We start from the raw sequence: 14,648 nt of genomic DNA on the forward strand, positions 1-14,648 counted from the left end.
ATAAAAACCATACATATATATTTGGAATCAGGAACTACTAGTTAAAGTCACAAAATCTCAATTGGTGGTTTCATACCTTCAAGATTTTCCATCTGTTTCCTTGTACTGTTTTCTTTTTTCAGCTTATTTTAATACATGCTAAAAAATAAATAACTAGATCAAAAATAAAAAGAAAAATCCTTCATAAGTCAGGAAATATCTGAAAGTCTAAAAAAATCATCTGAAAAATACCAGAGAGGGAGAGAATAAGGTTTTTTAAACAGTGCTGCAGCCATTTCCACATCTATCTCCCTTTTCAAGAAAAACAGCAAAGAATGAGGCTCTTAAAAGCACAATTATTTTTTTCTTAGAGCTTTTTATTTGATCGGTGAGATGGGCATCCACAATACATAATGGAGCTTGGAATTAAAGTGTTGAACTCAAGCCTCAGGAACTGTTAAAAAATATTTGTTAAAAAATATTTACTTGTGCATGGGCAGTTGCTGTGAAGGAACATAAATTTTAAAACAGCCATACTGCAGATGTAGCACAGCACATGGCTTTGCCCAGCTGTCTGCAAAAAAATTGTCTGAAAGCTTTTCCAGCAAGTATCATTAAATAAGGTATTTTTCCATCTTGAGCAAAGCAAAAAACTCATCCAAGATACTGCTGTATAGCAGTGAGGAATTATTGAATGCTGCACTAGTTTCAAAGGAAACAAAAAGTCTGCCATAGCAAGAATTTTACATAACTACATGGCGTATTTAAATTAATCCAATTCAGTTTAATTTTAATATGAACACCTGGAAAGAAGTAGTGATGTGAAGTTCCACAGTGACCTAGAGGCAGCAGTCAGAGCAGGGATGAGCATCCTGGGCTGTTTGCTCTCAAGACAGTCCACTGAGCGAAGCAGCAGCATCACTAAATTTTAAGCACCTCAAGACCAACACCATTGCAACACAAATGAGACCTGGATTATAAAGTGACTTAAGAATCTTTGTAAATATTAGAGGTTTAATTAAATATTAGAGGTTTAAGATATTTTTTTCAGGATAACAACTGGGTACTTTCTGCTGAGTAATGAAATAACTATAGCACCTAATGATGTTTAATTACTTGTTTCAGAGCATTCACAAAACACAATGCTGATTAAACTTCACTACATTCCCATTCCTTAATGCTACATGGACCTTTTATAGTGATGGGAACAATCTAATGCTCTTGTCATTCAGAGATACAAAGATTACCATGGTTCCTGTGGGTCTTAAGGAGCAAATATAATTCTGAAAAAAAATTATCTTCACTAAAAAATTTCCTCCAAATTTCAGTAGATTATGTTTTGCAATTCAGTTTCATGATGGCAGAGTATTTACACACCGTTGCTCTGTTCCATTTATGCCTGCCACCCTCTGCAAGGCTTAAAAGACCTTCTGTTAGTCACTGACCTTGAAGACAAAGTTTAGAATGCCAAATCACTTGTCTCACAGCTTTCACATCTGGTTGACACAGCCTTGCTAATTAAGTAATCCTCCTGTATTTGCAAATGAAGAAGAGCATTCAGTGCAAATCACGTGCAAAAGAGACTTAGTGCTTAAAGCTGGAGCTGAGCAGAAATATAGATATGTCCATCCAAGACCTTCTTCCTTATTCTGGGGATACCTGACCTCTGGAGATGGCTCATTTCTGAAAGAGAATGTTTGACCAGTGCCTAAAACTCCAGAGGAAAACTCACATATTAGAGGGTTGAGCAAGGAGGAAGGATGGGTTACCCCAACCCTCCACAAATTTTGCCCAACAGCTTTCTGGTCCAAAGATGAAACTGTCCCCTGTCCCCTGAGGGTGAATACCTGCACATCCCTCAGCCAGCCCCTTGAAGGGGCCATGATGATGGCAGCTGGGCTGCTGGCAGAGGGACCAGGAGCATTATTAACCTTGGAAGCCACACCACTGATACAAACATCACAGATACATAGGTGTGGAGAAGGAGATGGTAAAAACCAGCAGTATGTGGCAGCCAGCTGGGTAGGGGCCTAAACAGGGAAGGGAGCCCTAAACTGATCTGGGAAAGGCCAATGGCAGGAACTTGTGGCTGAGGGGCACCCCAGCAGTGTTGGGAAAGACAGACATCTCCACAAGAGAGGCAGGATCCAAACAGGGGGATGCATAGATAGATACTCTTCACTACCCATGTTCCAAACTGGATGGATACAAGACATCTGCCACTAAAAAGCTAGGTGGCCATGTGAAGGATGATTCCCTGTCCTTGAGATAGTAAATTTGGAGAGTACTGCTTACTGCATGGAGTTATTATGCCCTAATTTAGGCAACCAGAGGACAGACATCCCCCCAGTTCCTTCTACACTTGGAGAGAAGCAAGTACTTCTAGAAAACTGCTCCTTTCATCCCAAAACCAGTAGACAGAGTGAATTGCTTTCTTAAGGTACTCATTTCCCCACAAGAGCTTTCAGAAGTTCTGGGTGATTAGCTCAGAAGCAGACCTCTACATTGAGGTGAGATGGACTCCATCTGTAATTATCTACAACAATTTTGCTTGTAATTACCAATAATCTGTCATTACAAACTGTTTATTTTTGTTGTTTTTTTTTTCTTACTTGCTGCTTTTTTTTTTTTTTTTTTTTTTTTGGTATTTATTCTAGTGCCCAGTGGCTTCTGCACAGCATTTAAATCAGAGGTATTCCCCAACCCAAGTATTTAATCCAGCACGGTGATGTAATATCTGTAATGCTGCATTTGCTGCAAAATACATTCAGATAAAAAGGGAAGCATGAATCTGTGCTCTGCAACACCATCAAAAACCACTGACCTTCCAGCGTGACTCAAAAGCCAAAGGAAGGGGAACAAAAAGCTCCCACCAAAGCTGCATTAAAGAACATTTTCTTGTGGTGTTGCTATGGTCTTTTATTGTTCCCCATAGCGACTGACACTGCTTTTGAGAGCTGTGCAGAGCAGCAAGAGGAACATTTCTGGTTCTACGTCACCTCAGTGTCAGGGCTCTGTTAATGTGCTTTCCCTTTCCAATAACCATCAAATAGAGCCGATTTCCACCCTTCCTCCCCTCCACCCCCCAAATAACAGGTCACAAAAGGAACAGGTACTCAGAACGTTCTTCGCATAAAGGGACAGTGGGGTCAAAGACCTCACTGTGCATCCATAAAGTTATCAGTACTGCAATATCAAAATATATTATATATGTTTTGCGTGCAAGAAAAAACAGAATTCTCTTTTGTGATATGGGTAACAAATCAGCCAGATACGTACCTTTTCCTGGCAGTTCACTGAAAGGTAAAGTTTTACTCTAAAGACAAATGGGGTAATTTCTGGCAAAGCCTTCAGGATGAATCTTTTTCTCTTGTGCCATAAATTAGTATTAAGCTTCCCACTGTTATATTAGAAAGCTATAGCATTTTTTGCACACAGGCAGGCAGTTCAGAAAAGCAACTAGGGTGTCCATTTAAGGTTTCAATCCCTTTCCATGACCTCCCACATACTTTCTATAAACCAAAGCAACATGAGAAATGTACAGCTTAGTATAGCTGATTAGTTAAATTGTATTCTGTGGTTCTGTGTTCCCAGTTAACATTGAATCACTTCTTTTGTAAATAAGATTAAAACCTAGAATTATTTAATGTACTTTAATTATTCTCCACAAATAACTGAGTCCTCCTTGAGTTCATATAATTAAGATCAAAGTTTATTTTGGGTTCAAAAAGAGGAACAGAACTGTCCAGGTTACATTTCTGAAAATATTCCTGACCACAAAGCATAGTCAACTAAAAGATGAAGGAACATAAAAGAAGGCACTATGTTTTCTCATCAATGAAACTGCCAGTGGGACAGAATCTCAAAGTGCATTTATTTTTATACTTTTAGAAGGATTATGGACCATGTACAGAAGCATCTTCATCAGAAAGCTGTCCTGCTACTAAAACACTGAAAATCATGAAATGGTATTTTATAGTACTGCAGTATCGGGGGGTTTGTATTATAACTAATATACATGTATGTCTATATGAGTATATGGTGTTCTATTTTAGATACTGTACCCCAAAATGTATTTTCCTCTCCAGAAAATCTGTTAGAAAAACTATTTCTTTGACCTGGAAGACCAAGTTAAAGACCATAGACAAGTTAAAGAAAAGAAGTTCCATTTGATGACACAGAGAGCAAGGAATTCCTTTATTCCTCTAGTATTTTCTGCACTTATGGAATCAGAACTGGAATAACTTCTCCCAGCTACATTTCTTCATTAGGAACATTCGCAACAGCTTGGGAAGGAAACACATCAGGTACTATTACACTGTCCATGAGGTGACATTATGTCAGTGATTGCAGCTTTCAATGAAGACTGCTGTATAATTTAGTAAGATATCAAAATTTTTGCCACTGAAGTTTGCTTTTTTTCAGTTCTGGTAACAAAGACCTATCAAACAACACCAAAAGTTGATGTAAAAGACAGCTTTTTGGCACACGGAGATAAAATTAACTGAAACTATTCATTTCTCATAATACTTCTGAGTCATAAATCAGGTCATTGGGCAAGAGTGGCAAGGGAAAATACTTTTACAAAACACCTTTGTGCACCTGATATCTATTTCCCTGTCACATAGGTAGAAGTTTCACCAAGACAGCAGGGAGAATTGTTATGATAATGTCTTGAGAAATCCCTTTTAAAAGTGGGCCTGTCAAATTACACTTCCACCCTAACATCTGGGAGGACATAAGATGCATCTCCTAAGAGAGTGGGTTGGCAGCAAGCAAGGACCCTTAGAAAAATTCCTCCCAAACTCTGTCACCCTCCCCCCCTCCCAGTGAAATAAATGCTCTCACCTTTGGCAACTCCACGGACATTTTAGGGGGAAAGGTGAGGAAAGAGGGGAGTGCCCAAAGGCTGTGACATGAGGTAGGTGCAGTCCATGTGCTGTACAGATCCTGGGGTTCCTCCTGCTCATCTGCTTCCTATGTATTTGGACACTGAGTAGAGAGCTCTCTGATACAGCACTGTCAGGTAGGTTATGATGCCTTTGTATGGATGTAGGGAACAACCCTGTGATCCCTGCCTCCATCCAGAGGAACCAGTAACTATAGGAAACCACAATTTACATCCTTCTCAATACACAGTGCATGTCTGCCAATCATACAGAGCACTGCTATGATTTATTGCAAACTAGTCAGGCTGCTGAATTGAGAGGTCCACGTAGCACTGGCACATCTGAATGAATGTGATATATTTAGTTAAACCCAAATCAAAGCTGTGACACTCTTGTTCTCTGCCCAGTATCCACAATAAAACAAAGACCTGTTGGTTATTAAATAGATACCCTGCTTTAGCAGATTATTTCTCTCCAGTTACAGTCATCGCTTTCATAAATACACCGTTATAGGCTGCCAGCAGTAAAAGTACTTATACATCATTACAATGGAACTTATTCTGTTACTGCTTAGTTCAAAATTGGTATTCAAATGTGAATTGTGTGTGAATTCTGTCATAACTGGGGAAGCAAAATGTGAATGATTAAAGCTCGTTTGGACCTGCAGCCTTCTCAAGACACAGTGAAATATGCTGCCATAAATATGCCTGTGGAAAAAAAAAATTACAACATTCTTCAGTCAATGTGTATTCAGCAGGAATATTACATTCGTGTTATTTTCATTTTATTAATTTTAATATGGAAAGCAGAGCTTCATTACTATGCAACAAGAAATGCACAATAATATAAAATTTCAAAGCATACAAATAAAATTATGCCTTACCAGCTTTCATTTCCCCACAGCACTCTGCAAATAATATAAACAGAAGTTGTGCTTCAGGATCGGTGTGGCATAACCGATTTTGCTCAGGCAGAGAGCCAAGAAAACACAAGTTCTAATCCCTACCCTTAGGTTCTCAATTCAGCAAGGCACTTATGTCCCTATGTAACTTTAAGAAAAAGCAGTGTTGTGTAAGTCAATGAGTCTACTTCACCATTCATGCATTTTCTAAGTGCTCTGCTCAGCCAAGGTGCTAAGCTCCTTTCTGCTGTTTTTTTTTCCCATTCATAACATGCTAGCAATACTTAACTCTTTCATACTGGTGCTCTGGGGTTTCTGATCCATCTTTCTGATGGACTGATACATCCCTAACACCATGGAACAAGGTCTTTAATATGTCTCAAGGTTTTTAATATGTTTTCTTTTTTAATATACATTCCATTTTACTACCATAAGGCCTCCTGATGTTAAGCAATGCTGAGCACCTCAGTGTCTCTTTCACAATGGTGACTTTGAAGTTGTTATTTACAGGAATGCAACTGCATTTCTTTCTCACCTTACCATCCTTGGGTGAAACCATCAAAGCTCTGCTATAGTCCCCTGCTTAGAACACACCATGTCTGTCCTTCTCCTGAGCTTTTATTTGAGAGGTTACCTGCCAATGTAGACACAGCATTACATGGAAGTTGGACCAAGCTTGCCTGTGCTGTGTCCCCACAGCTCTACAGTCACTATCTGCACTTTCAAGCTTTTCCCTCCTACTTGTACTAGGTCTTTTCTCAGGTCCTGGCATTTTCCCCTTCCTATTTTTGACATCACTAACCTCAGACCTCTTTAATCCTATTCACACCCTTGTTACTAGGGCTATCCTTCAAAATCATCATCCTGACTACTGTCATCCACTCCTCCAGCTCTGTCCCTTCAGGAATAGGCTCTTACTTTTAAGGATGCCACCAAATGCTGATGTCAGCAGTTTTCTTGCTTTTATTTCTGAAGTGCTTCCCCCCTTGTTCAAAATGTTCTGACTTCATAGGGAAAATTTTCAGTCAGTGTAAAAAATTGTGGCCATTGGTTTTTTAATCTCTCACTACCGCTGATAAACACCTCCTTGGAACCATCCTCTCCTTTCTGATACGGATATGGAGATGGACAAGGCAAAATCTGAGCTGAAAACTTTGCCTTTCTGTAGAATTCATTGTTATCTTAGTACAGTCATTCACTCCAACTTTATTTTTCATCATGTCTTTCCCTCTCTTGCAGTTAACTTGTTCTGTGGGCTAAGGTCTGTCTTCTCGGTTGCTTATCACTACAGCAACATCCACAGTGGATCTCCAAACCGCAATTAGCCTTTCTAAATGGCTGTGACCAGTCAACCATAACCTGTTGGGTCCAAAGTATGTGCTCATCCCCTCTATTCTTCCCCCAGAGTGCATCCTATGTCAGATGCTCCCAGGAAGCCAGGAGTTACCCATGCTGTGCTTTGAGGAAATGCAATATCATATGGACACTGAGAAGCATCAGCAGGTCAGTGTCACTTGGATATTTTTATGTGTCCATGGCTGCTGTGTGTATTTTATCTTGATAAAACACAAAACCTTTCAAAAACCTTCAGATCTGTAACTACATGGAAAAGCCAGTAGTGTTTGAGAAGCAAGGCTGCAGTTGATTCAAACACAATCTAATAATGGCAACAGAACTGTCCTGCAGGTTTTGTTTTTTTCAGAAGTTGCTTTGTTCCATATGCTTTCAGAGTTCAAAGCACTGCAAACCTGCTTTCAAAATATTGCTTTTCATCCTATGATTGTAAATTAGCTTAGCTGCACAGTTTTGCACCAGAAGTGACAAAACACTGTCAATGGTGTCAAGACCTATTTCGTATATAAATACTGGACTTGTTTCACAGTTTCCCAGCTTCATTTTTGTAGCTGGACTGCTGTGTTCTGGTGAGTCCAAAATTGGTTTTGCTGTCCCAGTGTTAGAGATAGCCTTACATTTAATTACAAATACCTAGAAATTATTTGGAAAATTAAAATAGGCTGACTATAGCCCCTCGGTCCTCCAGTGCTGACAGCACTACTTCTTGGAGGATGTTCTCTGTTGGAACTAAGGGGCCAATTGAGCCATCTCCTATAGTGTGATTTGCAGCCATCTAGCTCCATTGATTTCCTGGAATTTTCACTAGTATACAATCAGCACAAGAAAGCAAAAAATCAAAACCACTGGCCTCTCTGCCACACAGGGGAGTCTGAGATAACACAGGAGATGCAGCTGTGAGACACTGACACAGTTTGTATTCAGGCCTTACTATATATCAGCACAGAAAGGAAACCAGCTTTCTACTTTTAGCACATTTTCCAGTGTTATCTCACTGCCTATTCATTGCAGTACTTCCACCTAACACCAATAAGCATCTGTACACAGGCCTGTGAATCTCTGTGCACCTTGAGCAGCAGCAGCAGAACACAAGAGCTTTTAAAGCAGCATTTCAGCCACTGGCAGGTAGTGGGCCCATGGTTCAGTATTGCTGTTAATTTTGGAAAATATTCACAGTCTGGGCTGCACTAGGAAAGGTGTTGTCAGCTGGTAATTGGAGGTGATCCCTCCCCTCTACCTCACCAATCAGGAGACAAACTCAGAGCACTGAGGCCAGTGCTGGGCTGCCTGTACAAGAAGGACATGGCCTTGCTGGGGTGTGTACAGAGAAGAGTCACAAAAATGATGAAGGGTTTGGAGCACCCATCGTATGAGCAGAGGCTGAGCACAGTATTGAGGCATCTCCTCAGACACAAATCACAGCAATTCCGTGATAGAAAGATTTCTAAGGTGTGTCAGACCAACCTTAGCATTTCATTGCTTAACAAAACTCCTCTCACAAAAACACATGCAACAGTAGAAATGGAGACAGCAGCCCACTAACCTCTAAAGGTCTACATATTCCTTGCAAGCTTCGCTTTTCCACTGTGAAGCTGGGCCACAGAAGTTCAATCATTACATAGTCATGTTGCCTTTCTACAGATTTTCACCTTCCATCAGGCTGGACTTCATTCCTATCTTGCTGGGTTTTCCTACCCTATCTAGACAATAACTTTGTTGACTTCATGCTCACACAGATCAGTCCCACACTCTCTCAGGAGGACTTTTTCTGTAGCTACATGCTTAATCACTGTGCTGGTCTTCTTGGGTTCCCATCATACTGCCTGCCTGCCACCTGCCTGAGGACCCTGCACAGTGACTTGCTAATCACACTGCCTTTCAGACTGTCCCCAACATCAAATAGTTCACTCAGATGTTACTGAATTGCACAAAGAGGGACTAACTGCATCAAGCCTTCAAAGCATATAGAATTTAATGTGTTAAATAACATCTCCCAGCTCTTTCAATCATGGGAAGTAGGATGTCATCTCATCATAGCCCTTCTTTTTTAGTTCTATTTTTGATGCTTCAGGAAGAGAAAAGCACTGTGTGCACACTATTTTTTCCTCTCTTTCCATCCAGTCTACCACTTTGCAATCTACACCAAGACTGAATCACAGTCAATCACCCAACTTCTGGCAAGTCTACTAGGGAAGCAGAAAATTAAAAGTGACATCCTAGATGCCTCTAAAAAGTTAAGGAGAGGAGAGGACTTAACACACTTCAGGAAAGAACAGACCACATAAAAGCGTAGTCATACTTCAACCTGAAAGGAGGTGAAGAAGTCTTCCAAAAGCTATAAAAAGCTGTGAAAAGCTAAAGGAAGCAGTAGTTAACAGAGATGAAGGCCAGGGGAACAGTTTTGCTATAAAATATGCTCCATCAAACCTCCCCCTTCATCACCACACAGTGGTTTCAAGCTACTTTTCTAACTGAAATCACCCTATGGCCCTTCATGCGCCCTAAAACCAGTTCTCAAACCACAGACAAAACCAGTACCTGCCTTGGTAGAAGCAATTGGAGACTGCAGGGGGTTCTGCAGAGCTCTGCCTTCCCACACACAGCACCAGCTGACCTGTGGCTTCTGCAGAATGTTGATAATGTTTTGACCAGCCAACATAAATTCTATTAAATCTTTACTTCATAGAGTTGCCCTAAAGTTCTATATTGGGGGCAAAACTCCCTGCTCATCAACTTTCAAATATGCTCTGTTAAGCAAAAAATGAAGAGCATGAGGATATGGTTATAACCCATGAAACTAAAGCAGGCATGGTTAAGATTTTTTCATTGTATTAATTTTAAATATTTTGGCTAACATTATGATATTTCTATGGCATATTTATGATAATGTATATTGATCAGCCTGAGTCCCAGTTTGCAAGATCAGCCCCATGACAGGAATACAAGGCACCCTGATTGTGAATGCCTGGGGATTACCAGTTGTCACTGAGAAGTCTTGGGGCAAATTTCTTGATGCATTTTTCAAAAATCCCTCCTGCACAGAATTTCCCATTGCATTACCTCCAGCAAGGGATGAAGGCTCATAGGCTCATGGGATTCTGTGTGCTAAGTTTTGAAAATCCTTCACATCTAGAAACAACGATTTTGCTTCTAGGCAAACTCTGCTTTGTGCATCATTCAAACAGCTCAAGTGCTATCATGTAATGGCAAGAATTCCCTGCAAGGATGACTGCTGGAAACCTTTCTTGTGAGTGATTGGTACCTCAGAGAAAGCTATGAGCAACTTACTAATCTTTACAACACGATGCATTTGGATAAAAAAAAAAAAAGTTATGATGGAAAAGAAAGCTTCCTTTCAACATTCCTCAGTGAGCAAACTTTCTGCTACTTTCAGCAGAGACGTGAGAGTGGGCGATTAAGCATCAGGCTGGCAAACAGGTTCCTGTGCTGAAAAAGAAGTCATCACTCATTACTACTCTTCCTGGGCTAAAAACCAAGCAAAGTGTTTGCAGAACTGAAGTCTAATATGCCTAATGAATTAATTCCCTTTGCTCCTGAAAAAGTAATTAAGACAAACAATTAAGCCATTTCCATTTTAAAATTAATACTGACTGTGTAAGTGGATGGTTTTCACAAGTAATTTTCTAAACTTCAGCAACTGCTGTTCATGCAAGTCAAAAGCAAATATAAATGAGCTACCAAGCAAAGGTACCATGCAGGTGTTACAAGCAGTAATTCTCCTTTCTTACCAAGGTCACAGTAAAAGCGTATTTATAAGCAAAAGTAACCTGTACAAGAATTCTAATGTGTGTTTGAACTTATTTTTAAAACTGCCTACAATTGTTTTCTAACAATTCTAGAACAGCATGCTACACAAGAACTTGCATTGCTGAGATAATATTGTCAAATACCCAATTCCAGAACTCGTTCACAAAGCATTTCCAAATGTTTGTGAAAATGAAAACACCATATTTTTGGAAAAAGTCTGACATAAGAAATTAAATTTCATGTTGGTTTTAAGTGTGAAAATGCAGATTAAAAGGAGGAGTCTATAAAGATTATAGACTATAAAGAAGTTAGACCCCAAGTAGAGAGTTTCATATATCCCTCAATTTTGTTTTTTAATGTCATCTTACATATAGTGTGGATAATCTCTTTCTCAAATAATTACAACAAAGTATGGGATACCTGTACTTCTCAAAGTAGCTTTTTTGCTGATCTTTTTCCTGGCATCCAGTGAAAGGATGCATAGGAACGGTTCAAAACTGCACCAGCAGACATTCAGATTGGGTATTAGGAAGCATTTCTTTATCAAGAGGGTGGTCAAACAGTGGAACAGGTTTCCTAGAGAAGGGGATCAATACTCCAAGCCTGTCTGTGTTCAAGAGGTACATGGACAATGCTAATAACCACATGCTTTAACTTTTGGTCAGTCCTAAAGTAGTCAAGCAGTTGTACTTGGTGATTGTTGTAGGTCCCTTCCAATTGAAATAGTTTTGTATTATTCTTTCAAAATTGGATATCACTAATTAGAACATCTATTAAACTGTCATTGATGGTTCATGTGGTTTATTGTGTTTGTGTAAACTTGATAAAAGTAAGAACATTTTAGGAAAACTCCTACTGTTCAGTGTAAACCACCTCCATTTACAAGCTACAGGTAATGGTTTCTAATGGCTGCTGGATTTTGTCATGTGTGTGCCACAGAGAAATTATTAAAAGTCAGCATCAGACTACAATGTGAAATTTCAGCAATACTACTTAGATTCAATGTACAGAGGAAAACAACAGATGGATACTTCTTGTGAAAATACCCTCAGAATAAAGCTTATGGGAGTTATTTGTCCAAATCCATTTTAATTCCAAAGCAGAGGGTCACCAGAGCATCCACCTCTCAATCAAGAGCAAGCAAGCTGGGAGATATATGTATATTTATGCCCTTTAGCTGTATGCATCAGGGATTTTTTTATTACTGAAATATACAAGGCTCATTGGATGAAACATTTTTCCATTGGCAAATGCACACTAATCAATGGAGATGGATGAGCAGATTTTACTCCTCAATGAAGCAAAACGAAGTTACTGGTATAACATGAAACATCTCCAAGGATATGATACTTCAGTAAGGATACTTCAATTACCTACTTCAGTTAAGATAAATGACAAGACTACCACCCGAAAAGTAGTTTGAAGGTTTAATCTTGCCTTTTAGATGGTTATCTTAAGTATGTTTCTCAGCTCCCAACACATTTTTTATGTTATTTACGTAGTAAGTAACCACAGATGCTTCACAGACCACATGGCAATGTGGTAACCCAGGGTCAAGAGGGAAAAAGTGCTTACAAGCAGTCAGCAAGGAGCAAGGTGGCTCTCTGACAGGCAACAAGATCTTGGAGACCATGCAAGCATGGTACCTTGGCTGTGTCAGATCAATGTACATGGGTGCTGGAAACCAGTAACACTCATATGCTTACTCATAATCCCCTCTATGGTCCTGAGTTCCCAATGAGTACAACCTTTTTACTGTTGTTACCAACAAGTTGCCCCCTTGACATTTAGTTCATTCTCATCTATATTTAGTTATTCACAGTGTTTAAGGAATAACATGGTTCTGTTACTAAAAAGTGAAGATAGACATATGGGGAAAACAGAATTTTGCCATTATTTCTATGGGCCATGTGACATACCTGCTGGGTGGCTTGATGGAAATCCAAAATCCTTCTGATGCTGAGGCACATCTTTAGTGAAAAACATGCATAGAGAAAGTATTGCAGGACTGGTGATTCAGAGATAGCCCCCAAGTGCTCCAGGCCTGACAGGTACCATATCACAAGCAACTTCTCTGTTAAACTTTCTGCAAATAACTCATTCAGTTGCTTTGTTCATTCAGAGTACTGACTAATTCAACTGATCACCTTTCTTAATTGAACTTCCTTCAGAGCCCTGAGTGCCAGCAGCTCTAGCAGGTGCCTCTGCTGAAGCAGACTTAGTCTTTACTTGAAGTACTAAATGGTGCTTCAACCTTAATAGCATCTCTATATGAGCCCAAAGCAGGCAAGCTTAGCCTGTAACTGCACTGAAAAAAGGACCTTGGTATTAACTCAGTGAGCCAAACACCCTTAATTTGGTACCTCGGACATTCATGGCCTTGTACAAGTCAGGACCCAGCTTTGGCAGAGCTTCATTCTTCACACCAGTACAAGTCAACAATATGCTCTCCGTAAATAGCTGAAGACACTCCAGAAGCTCCTGCCTACAGATACATCAAAGAAGCTCAAGATGCCCTGCCAGTGTGTCTGCAGAGCTCCAAATCACAGCCTCTCCCTAGCTGCTTAGAGATGACACAGCTGGAGTTCAAAGCAGCACAAGATTGTCAGCAGCCTAAGGGATGAGAAAAACTTAGCAGGATTTAAAGGAGAGAAAAACAATGTGGAGATTTATCCTTTTTCTTTGCTAAAAGCAAGGAACTAGAGAATCAAAAGAAGCTAATCTCTGTGGAGCTTAAAGGATCCCAAAACTTCGTTGCCAGCAGATAAGGGTAAAGAGAGAGCAGGAGAAAAGGAGGAGATGATCCTGATTTAGAGAGGTGGTTGCTTTCTTTTTGACTAATTGCTGTATGCTTGGTTGGCTTTTCCTTTCCCTGGAGTGAAATTCAGTCACAAAAAGAGAAAGACTTCATGCTTTCCTTTCTCCTTCCTCAATAATAAAAAGGAATAACCCCCAAGAGCATTCTCTTCTCTTCATTTAAGGGTCCAGCACAAACTGAATGAGCAATATTTTCCCTCCTCATACCACAAGGCAGGTCCTGTGTGGGGTGGGTGCTCGTGAAGATGGGAGCTCCCCATAGGGTTCTGCACAACCCTCATTCCCACCTCCCAGGGAATGATAATTCCTGAGGTGCAGCCAGCCAGCCTCCTCTACACACCCCTATCACAAAAGATGATCCAATGCCACTGCCACACAAGGTCAGCATCCATGTGACACATCAAAAAGAGCTGGCAAGCCCTCTTTGCTGCTTTTGATTATCAGCTTCACTGGATAGCAAGACATTAGCCCTTCATCTACTAAGAGGAGCATTATTGTATAAAGCTATCAGACATTTCTCCCTCTAGTAAAATTCATGGGAAACATGATGTCCCCTGGACATTCAGAATAGAAATGTAGTTTCCAGATAAGAGAGTCACTATAGCACATGATTGGTGCCAGAGCCTGGTAACTGAACAAGTATCTTTCTGTCTTTAGGTTTCTAAGTCATATCCAGTCTGGAATGGGAACATTTGTAAATTATTACCAAGTATGATTGTGCCATGGGCCATCCCTTATGAACAGTTTGTCTCAAAGCATTTCTGTTTGTCAGCATTACCCAGGAAAATAGTCACTGGTGACTTTCCTAAGCTGAAAAAAAAGAAAAGAGCTCACCAGGCTTTAGATTCACATATATTTTTACAACACAATAGATACAGTTAGATCCATCTTTCCAAACAGCAAGCCTGGTGCTCTTCTCAGAGATAAATCCACTAATGCAA

The sequence above is a fragment of the Calypte anna genome, chromosome 1 (genome assembly GCF_003957555.1).
Source record: "Calypte anna isolate BGI_N300 chromosome 1, bCalAnn1_v1.p, whole genome shotgun sequence".
Lineage (NCBI taxonomy): Eukaryota > Metazoa > Chordata > Aves > Apodiformes > Trochilidae > Calypte > Calypte anna.